The sequence below is a fragment of the Heterocephalus glaber genome, unplaced genomic scaffold (assembly GCF_053883595.1).
Source record: "Heterocephalus glaber isolate CG9 unplaced genomic scaffold, H.glaber_assembly_v1.0 deba00000818, whole genome shotgun sequence".
Taxonomy (NCBI): Eukaryota; Metazoa; Chordata; class Mammalia; order Rodentia; family Bathyergidae; genus Heterocephalus; species Heterocephalus glaber.
In genome coordinates, this window is record NW_028258164.1 from 6,953,569 (window position 1) to 6,974,019 (window position 20,451).

At 41.0% G+C, this 20,451-nt stretch overlaps 1 pseudogene; it reads left to right on the forward strand.

Annotated features, from left to right (window-relative positions):
- The first annotated feature begins 9,197 nt into the window (after positions 1–9,197).
- Positions 9,198–10,593, forward strand: LOC101718084 (mitochondrial nicotinamide adenine dinucleotide transporter SLC25A51-like; annotated as a pseudogene).
- The last annotated feature ends 9,858 nt before the right edge of the window (positions 10,594–20,451 follow it).

Sequence of the window (20,451 nt, forward strand, 5' to 3'; positions counted from 1 at the left end):
TATATTTGAACACAAGCAAGAATTACTTCTTAATGTAAAGAAAATCTCAACATAAGATTATTTTGACCATTTTCTCTCTTTTACAGTATAATTCTAATTATGAGATAGCATTATAGTACTTTCCTCTGTGTACTTGGCTTTAGGAGGTAGGCACATCACACATGGGTGTAGAGAAATACTAAATTGCTCCTTAATATGTTCCAAAGGAGTAAGAGGTTCAGATATAGAGTCCCAATTTGAAACAAGAGAAACAAATATGGCATCTCATAAGTCACTGCTTGATTCCTGTGCCCCCTAGGGTGTCCCCCAAGGTTTATACCACTCCAGGGTAGTTAGCTACCATCTGGAGAAACAGAAAATAAAACCTGACTGGACTATCTACCCTTTATCAGCATGTGGTCTTATATTCCTCAGGTAACTCATATCCTTACTCCAGTAGGTACTCTTAAAGCGCCAAGTTACAATTGACTTCAACTATAACAATCATGTTTAGAGAAGAAGTATTGCTAGCAAAACAAGAGATTTAAACCACTGCTATCTAGTTCCTTGAAAGAGAGAGAGAGAGGAACATAAGTCAACAGTCAAATTAGGGTACTTTTCCTGCAAAAGCGATCACCTCCAGAGATGGTAAGTCAGAGATTCTGCCATGGGCCCTAGGGCAGAGAGAGTTCTGAGAAATTTCTGTTGTCTAGCCAGCCATTTAGGCAACTTTTATTAGCAAGACAAGGCTACTCCTTTAAGGTCCATTTTAAATTCACCAAGTATTTGAAACTCATAGGTCTTTCTAGCAGCCACAATCTACATAGTAAAGGCACCTTTATCAACTTCCTATGCACATGCATGAAGGAAGAGAAAGACTGACCAAATAGTCTCATATTCTAGTTAGCATGGATTTAGCTCAATAGTTTTGCTGCCTGCTGCACAAGGACCCAAGTTCGATCCCTGGTACCAAAAAAACCAAAACCCAGAAAGTAAACATCCAAGTTACTGAGTGCTATTTTCCTTACCGTAAGACAAAACAGTTGTTGCAAGTTGCCTTAGTCTGACTTTCTGGAAGGAGGAGCAGTCTGACTACAAGGCATTCTCAAATGAACCCCCAACAAGTTGGAGAAAAGTTTAAGGGGAGTTTGTAACTCACTAGCAGAGAAAAAGTCCAAATAAAGCTCAAGCTGGTTAAACATCCAAAAATCACCATATAGCACTCTGTAAGTCCACAGTCAAAGTTCCAAAGTCCATAATCTATCAGAAAAGGCACTTTTCTCCCCTACAGACATAAATGATTAAGACCATGCCTGGGGGAAGAAAAGGTTCAGGTAGTTTTTACTCTATCAAAGATTTGTTTTGTACCTTTGTCTAGAGGTCTGTCTTATTAATAATAGAGAAAGCAGTCCAAACCTGTAGCTCAACTCTTAACAGAGGCCTAAGAAAGGGCTCTGATGGCATTGTTTCAGATCACATTGAGACAGAGGTTATTGGATGATCACTGACAAGAGTTCCCCTTTCACCTCACTGAGAAGTCCAGATGGGGACAAGATGTGGCAATTTTTCTGCTGATTACCCAGATGGGCTGTTGGGAGCTAGTTTCTTCTGAGGGACCTTTGAGTATCTGCCGGAGAGTAGCCCTGGCCATGACCCCTCAGTTGTCACCTTAGTTTCTGCTACTTCCAGACAATCAGAGATCTGTCTCCAAAAGGAACTCAATTACCTATCTGGTCAACATTCCACCTGCCATTGGTGTCAATGGGAGTGGGGATTCACCAGAGGGCAACTGGAGAAACCTGTCCTCTGCTTTGGAGTGGCAGCTGTCCTAAAGGCAATTACTAGCTGGCAAAGTAACCACTGTTTGGCGTTCTATAAGGGACAGATAAAAGCCTGAACTGTCTTTATCTGAGACGATTTTATAAGAGACCCATTTTACAACATTTTAAAGCAACTAAGTCTAAATGCAATGTATACAAAACAAGAATAAAACATAATTTTTACAAAAGGCAATGCATAAGAAAGACAAGAAATTTGCAAACATTTAAAACACACAACTTAAAATTGAGAAACTTTTGCTGATTTTTTTTTTTTTTGGTACCAGGGATTGAACTCAGGACCTTGAGCTTTTGAGGCAGGCAGCAGCACCACTGAGGTAAATCCCATCCCTAAAATTAAGAAACCTTTGAAACAAAAGCCAAAACAAAGGCCAGAATTTATGAAGCAAAAACCAGAATCTATGAAACAAATAGCCAGAGCTTATGAAATGAAAAGTAACAATCCATGAAGCAAAAAGACCAAAATTAGAACCTATGGAACAAAAGCAAACTCTTACCTCCGAGGGCGGGGGATTTAGCTCAGTGGTTCCACCACCTGCCCCAAAAGTGCAAGGACCTGAGTTTGATCCCCACTACCAAAAAAGATTCTAGCAAACTCTTACCTCTGACCAGTAATCTCGGTGGAGGACCTCCAAAATGATATAGGGAGAAAAGATGTAACTCCCAAATCTACTAGATATCTGAAATGTGAGTTCGTGTTCTCTAAAATCAAAGAATGAATTCTAGGAACAACAGAGGTTAAGAGTAGGAAAAATTTACTGGGAGAAAGAAACCTGCCTAAGAGACACAGAAGGGGGGCCAGAAAGTAGGTTGCCCACCCCCCCCACGGTTCAAAGATGTTTTATACAGCAAAGCCATGTGGTGAGGCAGGTACAAAGTGGGACAAAACTATAAAACCCAGTGGAAATTTACAAGGTGGGCATGAGGTGGGACAAAAATCATGACCAACCAATAAGTTTACAAGTACAGTCACCCAGGAAATATTGATTAAATGGGGATCAAATGGGAAGACAAATCACATACAAGGAATTTCCCATTTAGAATATCAATCGCTGGTATCTATCTCTAGGGGAAGTAGTACTTCTTTTCCTTTTCATAATGCTAACCAGTGAATGTGCCTCAATTGTTCTCCATGTTAGCTCCTTGCTGTGTTGGCTTTTGGAGGGCTGGTCCCATCTAACTGCCTACAAGATATCTAATTAACTTACCTATCTGCAAGACATACACACCAGGACAAATCTTCATCCACACATGACACACCCAGGTCTTGGTTCTCATTTCTGCCTCTGGTCATGGTATCTGGGCTCAGTCTGTGGCCTTCACTATGACAAGAGACATCATCACATCAGAGCCAACGCCAAGAATTGGACAGTGTCTTAACCAGTTCAGGCTTCTATTTTACCATTCTTTTTTTCCCCATTAAATTTATTGATACATTTTAGGTATAAAATACAGTTACATTCATCATTGGGATCTTGTACCTTTACATGACGTATCTTGGATCTTATTTTTTCCCCATTCCCCTGCCCTCCCTTCACCCCCTCCACTCTTTCTATTTAAAAAAAATACTTTATACCAGGTAATTTATAAATAACAGAAACATCATATTGGTCAGAGCTCTGGAGGCCTGGGGGCTCAAGGCCAAGGCCCTGGCAGATTCCTTGTCTGGTCAAGGCCCACCCTCTGCTCTACAGATGATGCCTGTTGTAATCCTCACATGACAGAAGGGGGAAACAGGCTCCCTCAAACCCAGAGCTCTTTGAAAAGGGCATGAATCCTATTCATTCATAAGTGCAGAGCCCCTGTGACCTACTCACCCCCAAAGGCTCACCTCTTATACTAACACCTTGGGGGTGAGGTTTCAATATATAAATTTTGGAGGGACACAAATATTCAAGCTATAACTGATGATAATTTTCCAGCACCTTTTAGAACTGTTGTTCCCAGACCTGCTTTTAGGTTTTGTGTTGTGGTTTTGTTTTTTTTGTTTGTTTGTTTTGTTTTTGTTTTTATTTTACTTGCTTATTTCTCTGGTTTTTGTTAATTGCAGCACTACTTGTTTTAACATGTCACAATGATCTTTCACTCTTCCTAAATATCTACATCCAATCTGGTTCCAGGTTTACCCTGACATCAATTACTCACCTTTTTTCCTTCTTATACATTTCTATGATTTCTAACCAGTTAAGGGCCTCATTACCCTCTTTGTGGATTATTACAGTGACTTCCAAATTAATTAATCTCCCATGTATTATTCTCAAAATTAATTTTCACTTTGATATTATTATAGTAAACTGCATCAAAGTTTATCATTTAAGTCTAACCCATACATTTCTTTTATTGCTCCTCATGCATGTGCCATGTGATCATCCTTGGTTGGCCCAATCTGTATTTCCTGCTGTCTTTAACACAAGATGCACCTACTGAACTTCACCTCCAGTTGGCATTGTCTTGGGTGAGTAGATTGGCATTGCAGAATTGAAAACAGGGACCTTAGAGCTGGAAGGGCTGAGGCTAAAAATCACAGTTGTGGCATAAGCTATGCTTACGGGAAAACCCATGAGCCACAAGTTTGTCATACATCATATGGAAATGACAACTTCTTTAATGACTTCATTTCAGGCTTGTGACTTCTATAATGTGAAGCAATACAAATGTACTGTTTTAAGCCATCCTACTTTTAATATTCTTTATGAAAGCCCAGGGAAATCCATATAGACCTAAATAAATACCATTATTTATAGACACAAGTATCATTAACAATAGTAAATTTCTCAAAATCCCAGCCCCAGTTGTTGAGTAGAAAAAAATTACTAAGATCACATCCATTAAAAGCACTCTTCTTGGGCCGCGGATTTAGCTCAGTGGTTCCACTGTCTGCCTTGCAAGTGCAAGGTCCTGAGTTTGATCCCCGGTACCAAAAACAAAAAACAAAAAACAAAAAAAACACCCACTCTTCTTAAAACTGATGGAAATGAAAACAAAAGCCAAAGAAACACATATGTACTTCAAAGCAGAATTAAAACCCAATTGTTGTATTGTAAGAATTTATAAAAGTTGAAAATTAAACCAGGAGATGGCAGAGTGGTGAACAGCAGAGAAACAGCCTCTCCAAAGTTTAGTGTCCAGATGCTGGACTATACACAATGTGAGGAAGAGAAGAGGAGGGAAGTGGGTCCTTGGGATGAAGCAAGGATCTGAAGTGCAAATTGAAGCCCATGGAGAGAATGGAGAGAATGTCAATGCAGAAGAAGGAGGTAGCAAGTGTCACTTTCTCCCTGAGTCCTGACTTACTGTTTGGGAGGGGCGGCTCCAGACTGCAGATGCACAGTGACTACTGGTGACCCCAGAACCCTCCACAGAGGATGCACCAGCAGAACAGAGCAGTGGATGCAGTGGACTGCAGTGGCTGGTGAGTTATTTTGGTTCAGATGCCCCCCAGGAGAGGGCAATTGGTCAGTAGTCATTTTGGAGAAAGGTCAACTGAACTTGGAACTCAGAGCAGCTGTGGGTTGGCACTATCTAGCAGCTCCCAGTGTCAAAGTGAGGCAGGACTATGTTCAAGTTGGCAGGAGGTCAAGGAGCTGAGTTCAAGCTGGCAGGGAGCCAAATTCAATCTAGCAGGAGGCACACAGAGTGTTGCAGCTACATAGCCAGAAACCAGCCTAAACTTCAGTGGAACTAAAGGTGTAGGGTTGCTGGGATTATTCACTACCCCACCATAAATCTATGGCTGGCTTGCTGGGATTAATCAACACAGATGTAGGTTCTGCCTGCTCATTCTGTCTACCAATGACAGTGGAGAAATGCCCTGAAGTGGACATTTTTTTTTCTCTTCTTGGTTTTTTGTTTGTTTCTTGATTGTTTGTTCCTATTTTTATATTAGTGTGAACTTTGTTTCTAGGTTTTTTTTGTTGTTCTGTTCTATTATTTTTTATATTTCTTCCTTCTCTTTCCTCCTGTCTTCTTCACCAGTTTCCCAAATTTATGTAAACTTCCTTTGTCTTCAAGTACTGCCTCTAATCTCTTCCTCTTCTTCTATTTCTCTATTTTACCCCCTGAACCCCTTTTAAATCTTCTCACTTGAGGGTAAAATTGCCATATTGAAAGCATATTTACTGTATACAATTTTCTGGTTTGTTTTAGATTTTATTATATAACCACAAACATAGTTCATACAGTTAAAGGTGGCAAATTAGTAGATACCACAGTTTTTCGTTATGTAGGCTGTTTGATGCTACCATTATTGCTGATTGTACTACTTTATTTTTTATTTTTTTATTTTTTGGTACTGGGGATTGAACTCAGGTCCTTGTGCTTGCACAGCAGACATCGAAACCACTGAGCTAAATCCCCGGCCCTGATAGTACTACTTTAGCCAAGGTAGCATACTTACTCTAATCATTTTTTCTTCCCAGTATACCAAGACTGAGATTGTCTAAGGATCATAAACAATACTACAGGCAAGTACCAAAGAATCAGGGGCTAGGGCAAATAGGCAACAACTTCTAATCCTCAATAAATTGAAGAGAAAAAAAATAAAAAAAATAAATTGAAGAGGTAGGATCTTGCAAGGGACTCCAAACCAAGAAGCTAGCTATACCTGGAAGACATCTCTGAGAAGTAGTCATCCTCTAATGGTTCTAAATACTACCAATAAAGTTACTTGCCATATGCAATTTACAGGCATGAACTCAAGAATTAAACTAAAAAATAAAATAAAATAGAAAATGAGAAGACACTTAAGCAAGATGCAACTCCAAACTTCCAGTTCACCAAAGGCAAACCCAGGGACCAATGAGGTGGAACAATTTGAAATTCGCCCACCTGGACTCTCTGAAGTGGTAGCAGCAGAAGTAACAAAGCAGATGAATGAGGCTCTAGAAAAAAATCAAATCAGAAATAGTTTCTCAGATAACCACACAGTGGCCATAATAAAAGACACAATTAGTGACTCCAGAACAGACACAGATACAGATAAAAAAAAAACAGAGGACCTTAGGAAAATGATGGAAACCATGAACACTCAACATAGGAAAGAAATGGAATCCATGAAACATATTCAAACAAATATCCAGGATATTAAAAATTCCATTGAAAGTATACACAGCAGAATGAGCTAATGTGAGGACAGAATATCGGATATAGAAGACAGTATTATGGTTAGTGATCATTAAAAGAAATATCTCTTAACAATAGCAAGGGACCATGAGAAATCAATCCAACAGATGCTAGCTAATGCAAAAAAAGAATAAAGTAAGATTGTTTAGACTCAAATAAAAAGCAGGAGATAGCATAAATGACATAAAAATCCTATTCACAGAAGTAATGGCAGAAAACTTCCAAAGAAGGAAAAAAGAATTTGACATACAGATAAGTGAGGCATATAAAACCCCATTACTCATGATCAAAACTTGTCTACACCAGGGCATATAATAGTCAAGATTTCAGAAGTTCAAAAAAAAAATACTATTGGGCTGGGGATTTAGCTCAGTGGTTCCACTGCCTGCCTTACAAGCACAAGAACCCAAGTTCACTCCCTGGAACCAAAAAAAAAAAAAAAAAAAAAAAAATTGAAGATTTCAGAAGTTCAACACAAGAACAGAATAATAAAAGCTGTTAGAGAAAAGAAACAAATCACCTATAAAGGAAACCCCATCAGAATCACAACAGAGTTCTCAACACAAACCATCAAGTCAAGGAAAGCTTGGAGTGAAGTATTTAAGCCCTAAAAGAAAACAACCTCCAACCCAGATTGATGTACCCTGGAAAAACTATCTTGCAAAATTGATGGAAAAGTAAAATACTTCCATGACAAAAACAAACAAACAAACAAACAAAAAACCCTGAAGAAATTCATGACCTCCAAACCAACACTCCAAAATGTTCTGAAGGACATTCTAGAAAGAGATAACAAGGACTATGACTCCATGAACACCAACAGAATGAATCCACTAGGCAAGAAATCAAACAGAGGAGGAAAGAAAGGGAATTAACAACATGAATAACATGACAAGGGTAAGTCAATACATACCAGTCATAACCATCAATGTTAATGGTCTCAATTCACCAATCAAAAGAAACAGACTGGCGAAAAGGATCAAGAAACAAGATTCAACAATATGTTGCATGCAAGAAACACATGTGATTCAAAAGGAAATTCATGGACTTAAAGTCAAACAATGGAAAACAATATTCCATGTGACAAGAATCTGAAAGAAAGCAGGGTAGCTATTCTATTTTCAGACAAAGTGAATTTCTTTTTTTTTTGGTACCAGGGATCGAACTCAGGTCATTGTGCTTGCGCAGCAGGCAGCAAAACCACTGAGCTAAATCCCTGGCCCAGACAAAGTGAATTTCAAGCCAAGACTGATTATGAGAGACAAAGAAGGTCACTACATTCTTGTAAAGGGAACAATCCAAGAGGAAGAGACAATAATCATAAATATATATCCACCAAATACCAACATACCCAACTACATATAATAAATATTAATGGACAAGAAAAATCAAATAACTACTAATACAATTGTAATGGGAGGCCTCAATACCCCACTGTCACAAACAGGCAGATCAACTAGACAAAAAAATCAACAAAGAAATATCAGAACTGAACCACACTTTTGAACAAATGGACTTAGTAGATGTCTACAGTGTTCCATTCAACAATATGAGAATGCTCATTATTTTCAGCTGCACATGGGATGTTCATCAAAATAGACCACATACTAGCTCATAGAACAAGCTTAAGTAAGTGTAAAGGAATTGAAATTATCCCATGCATATTATCAGATCATTATGCAGATAGTGCATTGAAATTAGAAATCAGTAGCAAAAGAAAATACCAGAACTTCATAAACACATGGAAATATAATAACATTCCCCTGAACAACAAATGGGTCACAGATGAAAGAAGAAATTAGTTTCCACAATTAAACAATAATGCCAATACAATATACCAGATCTTATGGGATGCAATGAAAGGAGTCCTATGAAGGAAATTTATAGTGGTGAATTCCCATATCAGAAAAACAGAAGGAGCACAAATAAACAACCTAACATTGAACCTCACACTTCTAGAAAAAGAAGAACAAGTCAAGCCCCAAACTCATATGAGGGAGGAAATCATAAAGATCAGAGCAGAAATTAATGCAATGGAGACTAAGAAAACAATAGAAAGAATCAATGAACCAGAGTTGGTTCTTTGAAAGATTAAATAAAATTGATAAACCTTTAGTCAATCTTATCAAAAAAAGGAAAGAAAAGACTTAAATCCATGTGATTAGGAATGAAAAGGGGGAAATCACAACAGATCCTGCAGAAATCCAGAAGATCATCAATATCTACTTCGAGAATCTGTATTCTAGTAAGATGAAAAACACAGAAGAAATGGACAGATTTCTAGATACACATGAATTACCAAAACTGAATCAAGAAGATATAAAAATTCTAAATAATCCAATCAGTCAATGAAATTGAAGATGTATTAAAAATTTAAAACATCAGCCCAGGTCTGTGCCTGCGTAGGTGTGGGCTCACTTGCAGGCCATTCTATGAGCAGGCAAACAGCACAGGGCATGGGGCTGGCACCTGTGGACATGGGAAATCCAGGTATCAAAATTAACTCCAGAAGAGAGAACCTAACAGACCAGTAGCAACGGAAGAAATTGAGAAAGTTACCAAAAACCTGTCATTCCCTACAACGCAAGGCTTAGCTGGTGTCACAGGATAAAAAGATCCTTCATGAACAAGAAAGAGTGGAAGCAACATGATGGATTCAGAAGCTCATTAAAAGAGGTCACCAATCCTAACATCTTCAAAATGAGACATATCACCTTACATTACCAGTGCTGGTGAAATGAAGCATTATTTGTGTGGCTGCTGTGCAGCTTTGAGCAATATTGCAATCACATTTCCAGTTCAAAAGGTCCTCTTTGGGCCGGGGATTTAGCTCAGTGGTTCCACTGCTTACCTCAAAAGCACAAGGACCCGAGTTCGATCCCTGGTACCCAAAACAAACAAACAAACAGTCCTCTTTCAGCAGCAACTTTATGGAATCAAAACCCAGGATGCAATACTTCAGTTGAGGAGGGATGGATTTTGAAACTTGTATCATAGAATCTTTCCCCCATTAATGCAGAAAACAACTACCCCAGCACTTATGTTTGGTCTGTGTGAGGATTTATCTTGCCTTCTCCATAAGCACATCAGTGCTCCAGAGTTTGCAGCCTGTAGTGTGGTGGCAATACTTGCAGGGGCAACAGAAGCCATTTTCACTCCACTGGAAAGAGGACATTACTTCAAGACCGCATGCATCATGACAAATTTACAAACACTTGTCAGGCCTTGAGGGTGCTGAAATGCCATGGAATTAGAGAGTATTATGGTAGGCTTGGTGTCCATTCTTTTCTTTTTTTTTTCTTTTCTGTAATGGATTCAGCAATGTTCTTTTTTTAGGCCTTTGAGGTCCCATTAAGGAGCATCTGCCTACTGCAACAACTCATAGTGCTCATTTGATTAATGACTTTATCTGTGGAGGTGTACTGGGTGCCGTGTTGGGGTTCTTGTTTTTTCCAATTAATGTTGTAAAAACTCACATACAGTCTCAGGTTGGTGGGGAGTTTCAGTCTTTCTCCAAGGTTTCAGAATACTCTGGCTAGAGCAGGACAGGAAACTGACAAATCTCTTCAGGGGTGCCCATCTGAATGATCATCGGTCCCTTATCTCTTGAGGCATAATCAATGGAACTGATGAATTCTTGTTAAAGATCATATGAAAAGAGTATTTCTCCAAAAACAACAGATTTTTGGGGTTTGTTTTTTTAAAAAAAACAGGTTTTAAGGCAAGCATGGTAGCGTAAGCCTGTGATCCCAACACTCAGGAAGCTGAGGCAGGAGGATTGCCCAAGTTTGAGGCTAGCTTGGGCTACCTAGTGAGTTTAAGGCCGGCCAAACTTCATAGCCAGACCCTGTCTCAAAAAAACAGGTTTTGGAGAAAGGATTCTGGGAGTCCCCAAGAACACCCTTAGGTTTAATGATTTACTAGAAGAAATCACAAGGCCCTGCAGTTGTTATGCTCACCGTTATGTTCATTATAGTGAAAGAGTGCAAAGGAAAATCAGCAAAGGGAAAAGGCACATGAAGGAAGTCCAGAGAAAATGAAGCACAGGCTTCCAAGATTTCCCTCCAATGGATTCACACTGATTTCTCCAGCATTTCAGAAGCATTGCTGACAAAGGTCGCTCTCCAGAGACTTAATGGCCAATGTTGGGGCTGACTGCAGAGACACCCGTGGCCTATCAGTTACAAGAATACCAGGCTTCTAGGGAAAAGCAGGTATTCAGCACGAGACACATTGTGGAAAAGTTTAGGTGCAATAAAGCGCCTTTATCCTTGCTGGGAGCCACTACAAAATCTAAGTTCTCGGTGCCTGCCAGGGGCCATTCTTGGAATGGGCTTCTTTTTGGTACTGAGCATCAAACTCAGGACTTTGTGCTTGTGAGGCAGACGTAGTGCCACTGAGCTAAACCCCCAGCCCTGCAATGGGCATTTCTAAGGAAGCATATCTCAGGCCTGCTGTATCAAGTTTTAAGCATAATTATCCCCTTGGCCCTTGGCCAAACTGTCTATAGACAAATCATTATGGATAGGACCCCGTGCAGCAGAGTGAGAACAACCTTCAGAACTGACCTCAAGTATTGTCCCTCGGGGTTAAAAATAAATCTAATTAATAAGAAAACTCTGTCTTGGAAAGGCAAGAGGCTTCCTACTTAAGTTCCCTTGCTTAACTTACCTGAGGCATCAGTTGAGGCACAGAATAATCCTAGCCAGTAAATTGAAGCTGATCTGAACACCTTTCAGGGCTGAGGCCGTGCCACGGTAGTAGTCAGGGTACATACAAAAAGTACAATCCCAGAGGGGACCCCAGCTGTCAGTGCACACATCAGGTGGTACATGTGGCAGGCAGGACAGGTTAACAGTGCCCCCATGTAGCTCTGCAGAGGGGAGCCTTCTGCCCCGGGATTTCTAGTTCAGTCTGGAATTCTTAACTGAGTCTATGGTCTTAGGAGGATTGGAAGAAGACAGGCAGTTCAAAACAGTTTTGTCTGGGTGGAACAACTAGTTACCCCCTCTCCTGGATATCTGGAGATGTTTTGCATGAAAAATGCAAGAGCCAGGGCCACTCCTGCTTTATAGTGACACTGACTCTACTTGACCTAATTCCAGCCAGACTCTGCCAAGCCTTGGAGGTCCTAACCTCTGACGTTGGCCGGCTTATTTAAGGGTTCTGCTGCATCAGCTGAGTCGGAGCCCCCTCTCCAGGTTTCCTCTTAGTGATTTTCCATGCACTGGCCCCTCTCTGTCCCCTGGCCACTTATTCTTGTATTTGCACAGGGGCTCAGTTGTATACTGTCTCTCCTTCCCTATTGCAACAGTTCCTGGTTAGAATTTGCCATCACTGCTGGAACTTCTGCCTGACTTGCTTTTCTGTGGCAACAGTCAGCACTGTGACTTCAGCAGCTGGTCTCACCCCAACACTCTCCATACCTCGGAAGGGCTGCCTGCATGAGGGGCTTTTCTTCAGGGAAGGGGATGCTGTCAGGGAAAACAAATGTCATTAATAATACTCTTTCTTTCTTTCTTTCTTTCTTTCTTTCTTTAATACTCTTCTTCTTTTCTGTGCTGTCTAGATAAAGGTTGTTCTTGATGCTGTTGCCTTTCTTCCCCCCTTCTGTTGCTGCAGAAGCACTGTGTCCTTTTCAGCAATCATAACTTCACATTTTTTCCAATCACCCCTCCTCATTCATTTAATTAGGAAGGGTTGTTGACTGCAAGAGGAATATAAATATAGTCAGTCACAAAGAACCTTTTTTAAGCAACTTAGCTAAAAAGACACAACATGTTCAGGAACTGGTCAGGACCACTTAAAAATTTCGAAATGTGCTACGGAGCCTCTCAGTCTTTCATCCTACTGATTCATCCAGAGGGCAGACTAGAGAAGAGTAATTCCTTTTTTTTAAAGGATAGCTGTATTTCATGCTATCAACTTGCTTTTCTAATGCCTGTGTATCGGGAGGAAGATGAGAAAGTGGCTTCCTCCTAAGAGTCTAGCACTGTAAACTGTTAACTAATCTGGGAAGCCAAATATAATAATCAGACAGCAGAGAAGCGTCCCCCAAGAGAGGTCAAGGGAGCAGTTGGCAGGAATGGGCGGGGAGTTCACAAGCCCAGGAGGGGAGGAGCATGCCTAAACTTGCAGAAATCACAAGATGGGAAGATAATTTGTTTTCGTGTCAGAAGCACAGGGCTGAATCAGAAGCCTGGTTGCAGATGGCTCCACTGGAGAATGGACCCTTTCTTGGAGGAATGGGTGTGACCCAGGGGGTCTCCACCAGCATTTATGTTTTTATCATTTGGGGGCCAGACAAGCATGTGCTAAATCTGCTACAATACTGGGGTCTGAGTTGTGCTTATCCAAGCTTTGTTGGCTGTTAGTTGGGCAGATTGTGCTGAGGCAGAAATAGTCTGCAGCACGCAGTGTCAGGTTCCAGGTTGGAATTAGAGCCAGGCAATTAGACTCTGAATAGGTGTCCTCAGAATTGCCAGTTGGCTTCCTTCACTCACAAAGCCAAAGCTCCGTAGAGCCAGAGAGTTGTGTTCCAAGACCAAGGGACAAGCCAGGCTTTCCCAAGCCCTGGTTAGCTTGCTATTCCTAGGGTCCAAAGGAACCCACAGAGAAATATGCCCACAGGTCAGAGCATTATCAACCCATAAAGATCAAGCATCTGACCTTATTAGGAGTTCATTGATAACTAAAAAGCTTCAAAATTCCCAGTGTATCTCCAACAAGAGAAGGCCTCTCTTTCTATGTTGCCCCCTTTTCTTCAGAGGCTCCAGTAAACAAAAATTATGCCAAAAATCATCAGTTATGGAAACTTTGAGTTTTTTTTCCATTTTAATTATTTTAATCCTTATTTACACTTTCAGTTTCTCACACCAGAGAAACTATTCGGTATTTATACATGTGTGTCTTATTTATTTCACTTAAGAGTATGGCCTCAATGTGCATCCATTTAACTATTAATGTCTCTAGTTTCTCGTTCTTTATGGCTGAGTAGTACTCCATTTTACAGAAAAACCACATTTTCTTTATCCAGTCTCCAGTTGATGGGCACTTGGGCTGTTTCCAAGCTTTAGCTATTACAAACTGTGCCACTATAAATATGGGTGCACATATATCGCTGTGGTATGATTCTTTTAATTCTTTGGGGAAGATACCCAGCGAAACTTTGTTTTTAATACTGAAAGACTGTGCTTTTTGATACCAGTAGCAAAATGCAAGGAGGCTGTGCACCATTTGAGGTTTTGTTTTGTCAGCTTTCCTAAACAGGATGATTGCTCTGACATTGCTGGAACTACAAGCACAGAAGACTGTATTATTAGCTTTTATCATTTATTCAAATGCATTAGCCACTGAACAGAGCCATTTTCTTAAAGATAAAAGTTCCCTTTCATTGTTTTTTTCTAAATCTTCATTCCATTGCAGGTTTATTCAAACAGCTAGCAGCAAATTTAGCATCTACAGGGTTAATATGACAGCTGTCAAAAAATAATGGCAGAGGGAAGCCGAGTAGCAGTATCAGAAATGGATTTCTCCTTTCTCTTTTTTGGGGGGTGGGGAGAGACAGGATCTCACTATGTAGTTCATGATACTGGCCTTGAACTAGAAGTGATCCTCCTGCTTTAGCCTTCTGAGTAACGGGTCCTTTCTTTTTTCCCTCTGGTTTACCTTTGTTTCAGTACTAGAACCTGAGTTAATTTTTTGTAGAAGAGAGCCTATTCAAAGTTCACCTTTGGAATGTTTGGGCCCTTTGTCCTCCTACTTGACTTTTTTTGTTTGTTTTGCTTTTGTTTTTGTTTTGTTTCGAGATAAAGTTTCACTGTGTAGTTCAGGCTGTCCTCAAACTCACTGTGTAGGTCAGGCCGACCTCCAAATCCTCTGCCTCAGCTTCTCAAGAGAAGGGATTACAGGTGTGTATCACTATAGCTGGCATATTTTTAAGTATACAATTCAGGGATATAAATTACATTCACAATGTTATGCAACCATCACCACTATAGTTCCATAGTTTTTCATCACTATACCAACCAGTAACTTCCCATTCTTCCTCTCCCCAATCCCTGTCCTTGCTAACTCCTGTTTTACTCTTTATGTCTCTATGAATTTGCTTATTGTGTATCTGTCATATGAATAATATTTCACTTAGCAAAATAGCTTCAGGTTTGTCTACATTTCACATGTTTCAGAACTCCACTGCTGTTTTGAGGCTGAAAAATATTCTACTGTATGGATATCCTGCATTTTGTTCATTCATTCAGCCACTGATGGGCACCTGGGATGTTCCCACATTTGGGCTATCATGAATAATGCTGCAATGAGCCCAGCCCTCGTGTAATAGTGTCTGCTCTGTTTTCAGTTCTTCTGGATGTATAACTAAGAGTAGAATTTCTATATCCCCAAGACTGTTCTCTCAAGGATGCCTTAGACAGAGAATTTATTATATTCATATTTGTTGGGGGTTGTAGTGTTCATAGTCCTGGGCAATGAACCCAGGGCCTCCTGAAGACTAAGCATGCCCGAAGTCTACTACAGAGGCACTGAGCTACACTCCACTCCAACTCCTATGGTAACTGTATTAGAGGGAAAGAGACAGGAAAATCAGCACAGGAAAAAGACAGGCAGGGGGAGGTTCACAGGAAAGCAGGCACCCACTTCCAAGAGTTCTCCCATTTTGGGATGAGACAGTTAATTCTGAATTTACCAAATGGCTTGTTGATCAAACTTGGTTACTTATTTTCTGATCTGCTTCTGTATGGCTGCATGGCTGTGGGCAAGTCATGTCTGCCAGCCTCAGTTTTCCCCTCTGTGAAATGGTAAGTCATGATTATTATTGGGCATGGTCCTTTGAAAGGATGTTTTCTAAGGCAACCCATGTCAGCCACTTAACACCGAACCTGGCACAGAACAGGGGATAAGAAAGTAATCATGATCACCATTATCATTTCATCAGTCCCAGTAAATATCAAAGTAGTGATCTACGTTATTCAAAGGAGCTTAAAGCAAAAGCATATTGAGAGAGAGACAGAGAGAGAGAGAGAGAGAGGGAGAGAGAGAGAGAGAGAGAGAGAGAGAGAGAGAGAGAGAGAGAGAGAGAGAAGAGAATAAACTAGAGCTAAAGGAGGTAACTTCAATGTGATAGCAATGTCCTAAGTCCTTGTGAGAAGTCTTCATCTAATGACATCCACTCCTGAAATTGTGACACCCTTGGCCCAGCTGCTCCTGTCAGTGACTTTCATGACTCACCTCAAAATGCTTTCAGTCTCCACATTCCAAGAAACGGATTTTCTGCAGTAGAAGCTCCATTCCACAGAGGAGCTTTTCTGTTTTTTGTTGTGGTTGTTGTTTTTTTTTAATGAATCTCTAGGTTTCTGTTGTTGTTAGTCCTAGAGAACTGGGGATGGACTTGGAAGCTTTCAGAGACTAAAGGATCCTGGTGGAAACCTGGGTTCTCTGAGACAGCCCAGGAAAATTGCCACACTCCAGATCTTAAATTAATCCAGTGAAAGCATGCTTCAGGACAGCGCTTCCTTGGGCCTTGTCACAAGCAGAACCCAGTGATCAGTGGCTACTTTGGCTCTGAGTCATTGTCAAAAGTTGTGAGGGCTGGGGATTTAGCTCAGTAGTTTCACCACCTGCTGCATAAGCACAAGGACCTGAGTTCGATCCCTGGTACCAAAAAAAAAAAAGTCGTGGGATTTCACAACTGTTGCATAAAAAGGATGACAAAATTAGCAGCTCCACACAACATGCATTTTTTTGTCTTGGTACCAGGGATTGAACTCGGGTCCTTGCACTTGCACAGCAGGCGGAGAAACCACTGAGCTAAATCCCCAGCCCACAACATGCATTTTTTATCACACAGTTCTGTACATCTGGAGTCCTGCACAGACTATAGGTCCTCAGCTCTTCTGAGGCTGTAATGTAGGTGTCTGAGAGACCAGAGTCACATGAGGGGACAAATCTGGTCTCAAGTTCACTCGGGTGTTGGCAGTTTCAGTTCTACAGGGCTGAGGGGCTGAGGACCAGACACCCTGGGTGCTGTAGAGAGCTCTGCCCAGTTATTAGGAAGCACTGTTGTCTAAAGATGTAGAAATATCTTTTTAAAGAGAGCAAAATCAGTACTGAGAGGGAAAATTCATTACCTACTGGCATAGATTTCTTTGCCTTCACTAACTATTTTTTTCTCAATTCTTATATTATTCTTTAGCTCCCAGCTGCTAGAAGATTTCTTGATGGACCATGGACGTGGAAGCAGGTTTTGATCTCGAATTATGGTACCACCAGTAGTTTGATGGTATTTTAGACCTATTGAATAAAAAAATACATTCTTTTAAAGAATGTCAGGAGATCTGTTCCCCTCCAGCATTGTGTGGCCACTGCTGCTCCTGAGTCTTCTATCTGGTCTTGAAGGACGGCAATACTCTGAGCAAGTTTATTTAGGCTGTCAAGTTCTTAGGTGGAGTGGATTTCATCTGCATGATCACTTCTAGGGCACAGATCAGACCTCTGGTAGTGGGCCATAAAGGCTTGAACATAGGGCACTTCTGACCATCTTTTTTGTTCCTTACAGTAAAGATATAATTGAAATATGGCATTATATTTCAGGCTGCCAAGGGGTGGCCTGTCTTATTTCCCCAAATGGATACATAGGCCATTTGTTAATACACAGGTGTTCCAGAAATCTTGGAAAGAAATACATGGAGACACAGAATTCAGGTAAAATAATAAAATTTCTACTTGCAAGTGGGCAGGACCACCAGAAACCCTCTGGTTACTATCCATGCCCCCTTTGTTCAGTATTTTTTCTTTTTATATCCTTTTTAGCCATTATCTCATCCCTAGTGGTCTTTGATGTGTAAATACAATTTCAGTTACTATTTACAAGTCACAGACACAAGATAGGCACATATACATTGTAAATTCACCCAGCCATTGCAACTTTGTTAGGTTAATGAAGTTACTGGTTAAAGGGTCAGATAACCCATCACCTTAAACAACAAGAGTTACGGAAAAAACAAATCTTAAAGGAACACATTACTTATTTTGCTTCTACAAACTACCTTAATATCCAATCTACTAAGTTACCTAAAACTTTTCCCTATCACAGGGATATAAGACTTGAAGGGTCTTAGTGTGGGAATCTTCCCAGTGGTTAAAAAGGCATCTGAGTGGGGACTTAGGAGTAGATGAGGTTGTTCCCATCTGTAGATAGGAGGAGTAAAATTAGGATCTAGGTTTAGCCTCCTAGGGGTTTAACCTGGGTAGGTTGTACTTCCCTCCAGGGGTGTAACCTGGTAAACTTGAGTTTCTTACTAAAACTAGATGTTCCATTTGAGCTATTCCTCTTCTTGGTATCTTCCCAAAAGAATTAAAAGCATTACACCACAGCAATATATGCATACTCATGTTTATAGCAGCGCAGTTTGCAATAGCTAAATCTTGGAAACAGCCCAAGTGCCCATCAGCTGATAAGTGGATAAAGAAGATGTGGGTTTTTTTTATACAATGGAGTATTACTCTGCCATAAATAAGGATGAGCTTCAGACATTTATAGCTAAATGGATGGATCTTGAGACCATATTCTTAAGTGAAATAAATTGGACACACATGTGTAAATATTGCATTGTTTCTTTGGTATGAGAAACTGAATGTGGAAATAAGGACTAAGATGTATAATGGATGCTGGGAAATGGGAAGAAAGTGTTCAAATGGAAAGGGGAACAAGGGAGAAGGGAGGGAGAAAGGAAGGGAGGGACCAGGAAAAAAGTGAAAATAGAAGGGAAAAAATGGAAACAAAGCTTTTGTACATAGGGAGAGGAGGGGGCTGGAGGGGGGGAATGGGATACAATAAAATAAAATTTATTAATTAAAAAAAGGGTGACTGGAAAAAATAGAGCTGCTGTGCACAGTTTTTTTTTTTTAATTGAGTTTCTTTTTAAGACCCCAAGGGTTTTTATTACCTAGCTAGGCTGAACTCCTTTCAAGCCATCAGGCAGGCATTTAACCTGAGTAGGCTGAATTCCTTGGGACTGGACACCTCCAATCCCAAGCAAGTGCCGGTGCTACTTTCTTGGACCCATTGGATTTCCCCTGTAAACACAACTCATCTTCCAGTTGAACTGCCCGTAAGTGGGATGCCTCACTGGCTGGTTGTCCCTTAGCCAATCAACAAGGGAACGAGACCATCCTTAGAGAAAACAGTTCACTAGATTAAGCCATTAAACATACACATCTGGTGACAGAATCTCAAAATAAAAGCCAGGGATTATGCCCTTTTAGAGAGCAGTATAAACTTAAAGCCACAGTTAGCACAATGAAAGCAAAACTGAGTACAAAGATAGAGCAAACCAGTACCAGCAAACTACCACAAGAAGCGATGTGTTCAGGCGGGGGTCTAGGACCCGGATCAGATGAGTCAGCTAGAGCTGGCTCTGCTGCCAACTGGCTCACAGGGAAGCGGTAGTGGAAGGTTTAAACTGACCAGTTCCTGTTCCCTTTCCGGAAGTCATTGTATCTCTTAACCCTGAATTTGAGTTATCCAGAACCAACAACTAAATAAATGGAATACTGTGATACCTGAAAGCCTGAGAGGAAGAGAGAGAATAAGAAGAGGAGAAGGAAATTACTAAAACCTATGGAAAGGAAGCACTCCAAGTCAGTCCATGACCCACGGGGAGGCACACACACCCTTGGCGCTAAACAAAGGGCTGCCCAAGTTCAGGACAAGCTCCAGAGAACTCCACAGAGAAAATGAGAATTTTGGGGGGCCAGGTCCATATCTTCTGGTCCCCTGCTGTGGATGGCTATGTCAAAGCATTTGTCTACCAGCGGCCTTCTTCCCCGGCCAGGCAGCCTTTTCTTCTACTCTGCTGTCTCACGCCCATCCTTGCTGTGACATGTACCGTGGCCTCCAGGGTAAACTTTCCATTATGTGGATTAACGACAGAATATAAGCCCACTGATCAGCAAGGCCCCTCTTGTCCCCCATAGGGACAGAAGCCTTTTGTCCCACAATCTAGTCTTCTCCAGTGGTGATTGGTCCACCTCTCCTCCTGGGAATCCATTTGTTTTGGTTCCAAAAGAGGAAGAAGAGAGAGGGTCTCCCCATGGAATGGCAAGTTACCTTCCTTGCTAGTTGGGTTGTCTGGTTGCTCGCTTCTATGAGGTCTCTGGAGGTCTCTGCGTTGTTGACTCCTGTGTCTGGCGAGGTCTTCCAAGGTTTGGCAGAGTCCTCCTGGCTCGCTTGCCAGATGCTACAGTTGAGTGGGCCACACATAGTCCAGGCTCTTGTGTACTCCAAGGAAAGAATTGCCAGGTGTACTCTTCAGAGTATATAGTAAGTAGCTACATTTATTGAAGATCACAGGATAGTAGCAGAAACAGGGAGAAGGGCAAAGGGAAGAAGAGGGTGAAGGAAAAAGGGACTCAAGGGCAAAAGGAGAAAGGGACTCAAGTGCAAAGGGGGGAAAAAAAGGACTCAATAACTCAAGTTTCAGGTGTTTATAGGGTCAGA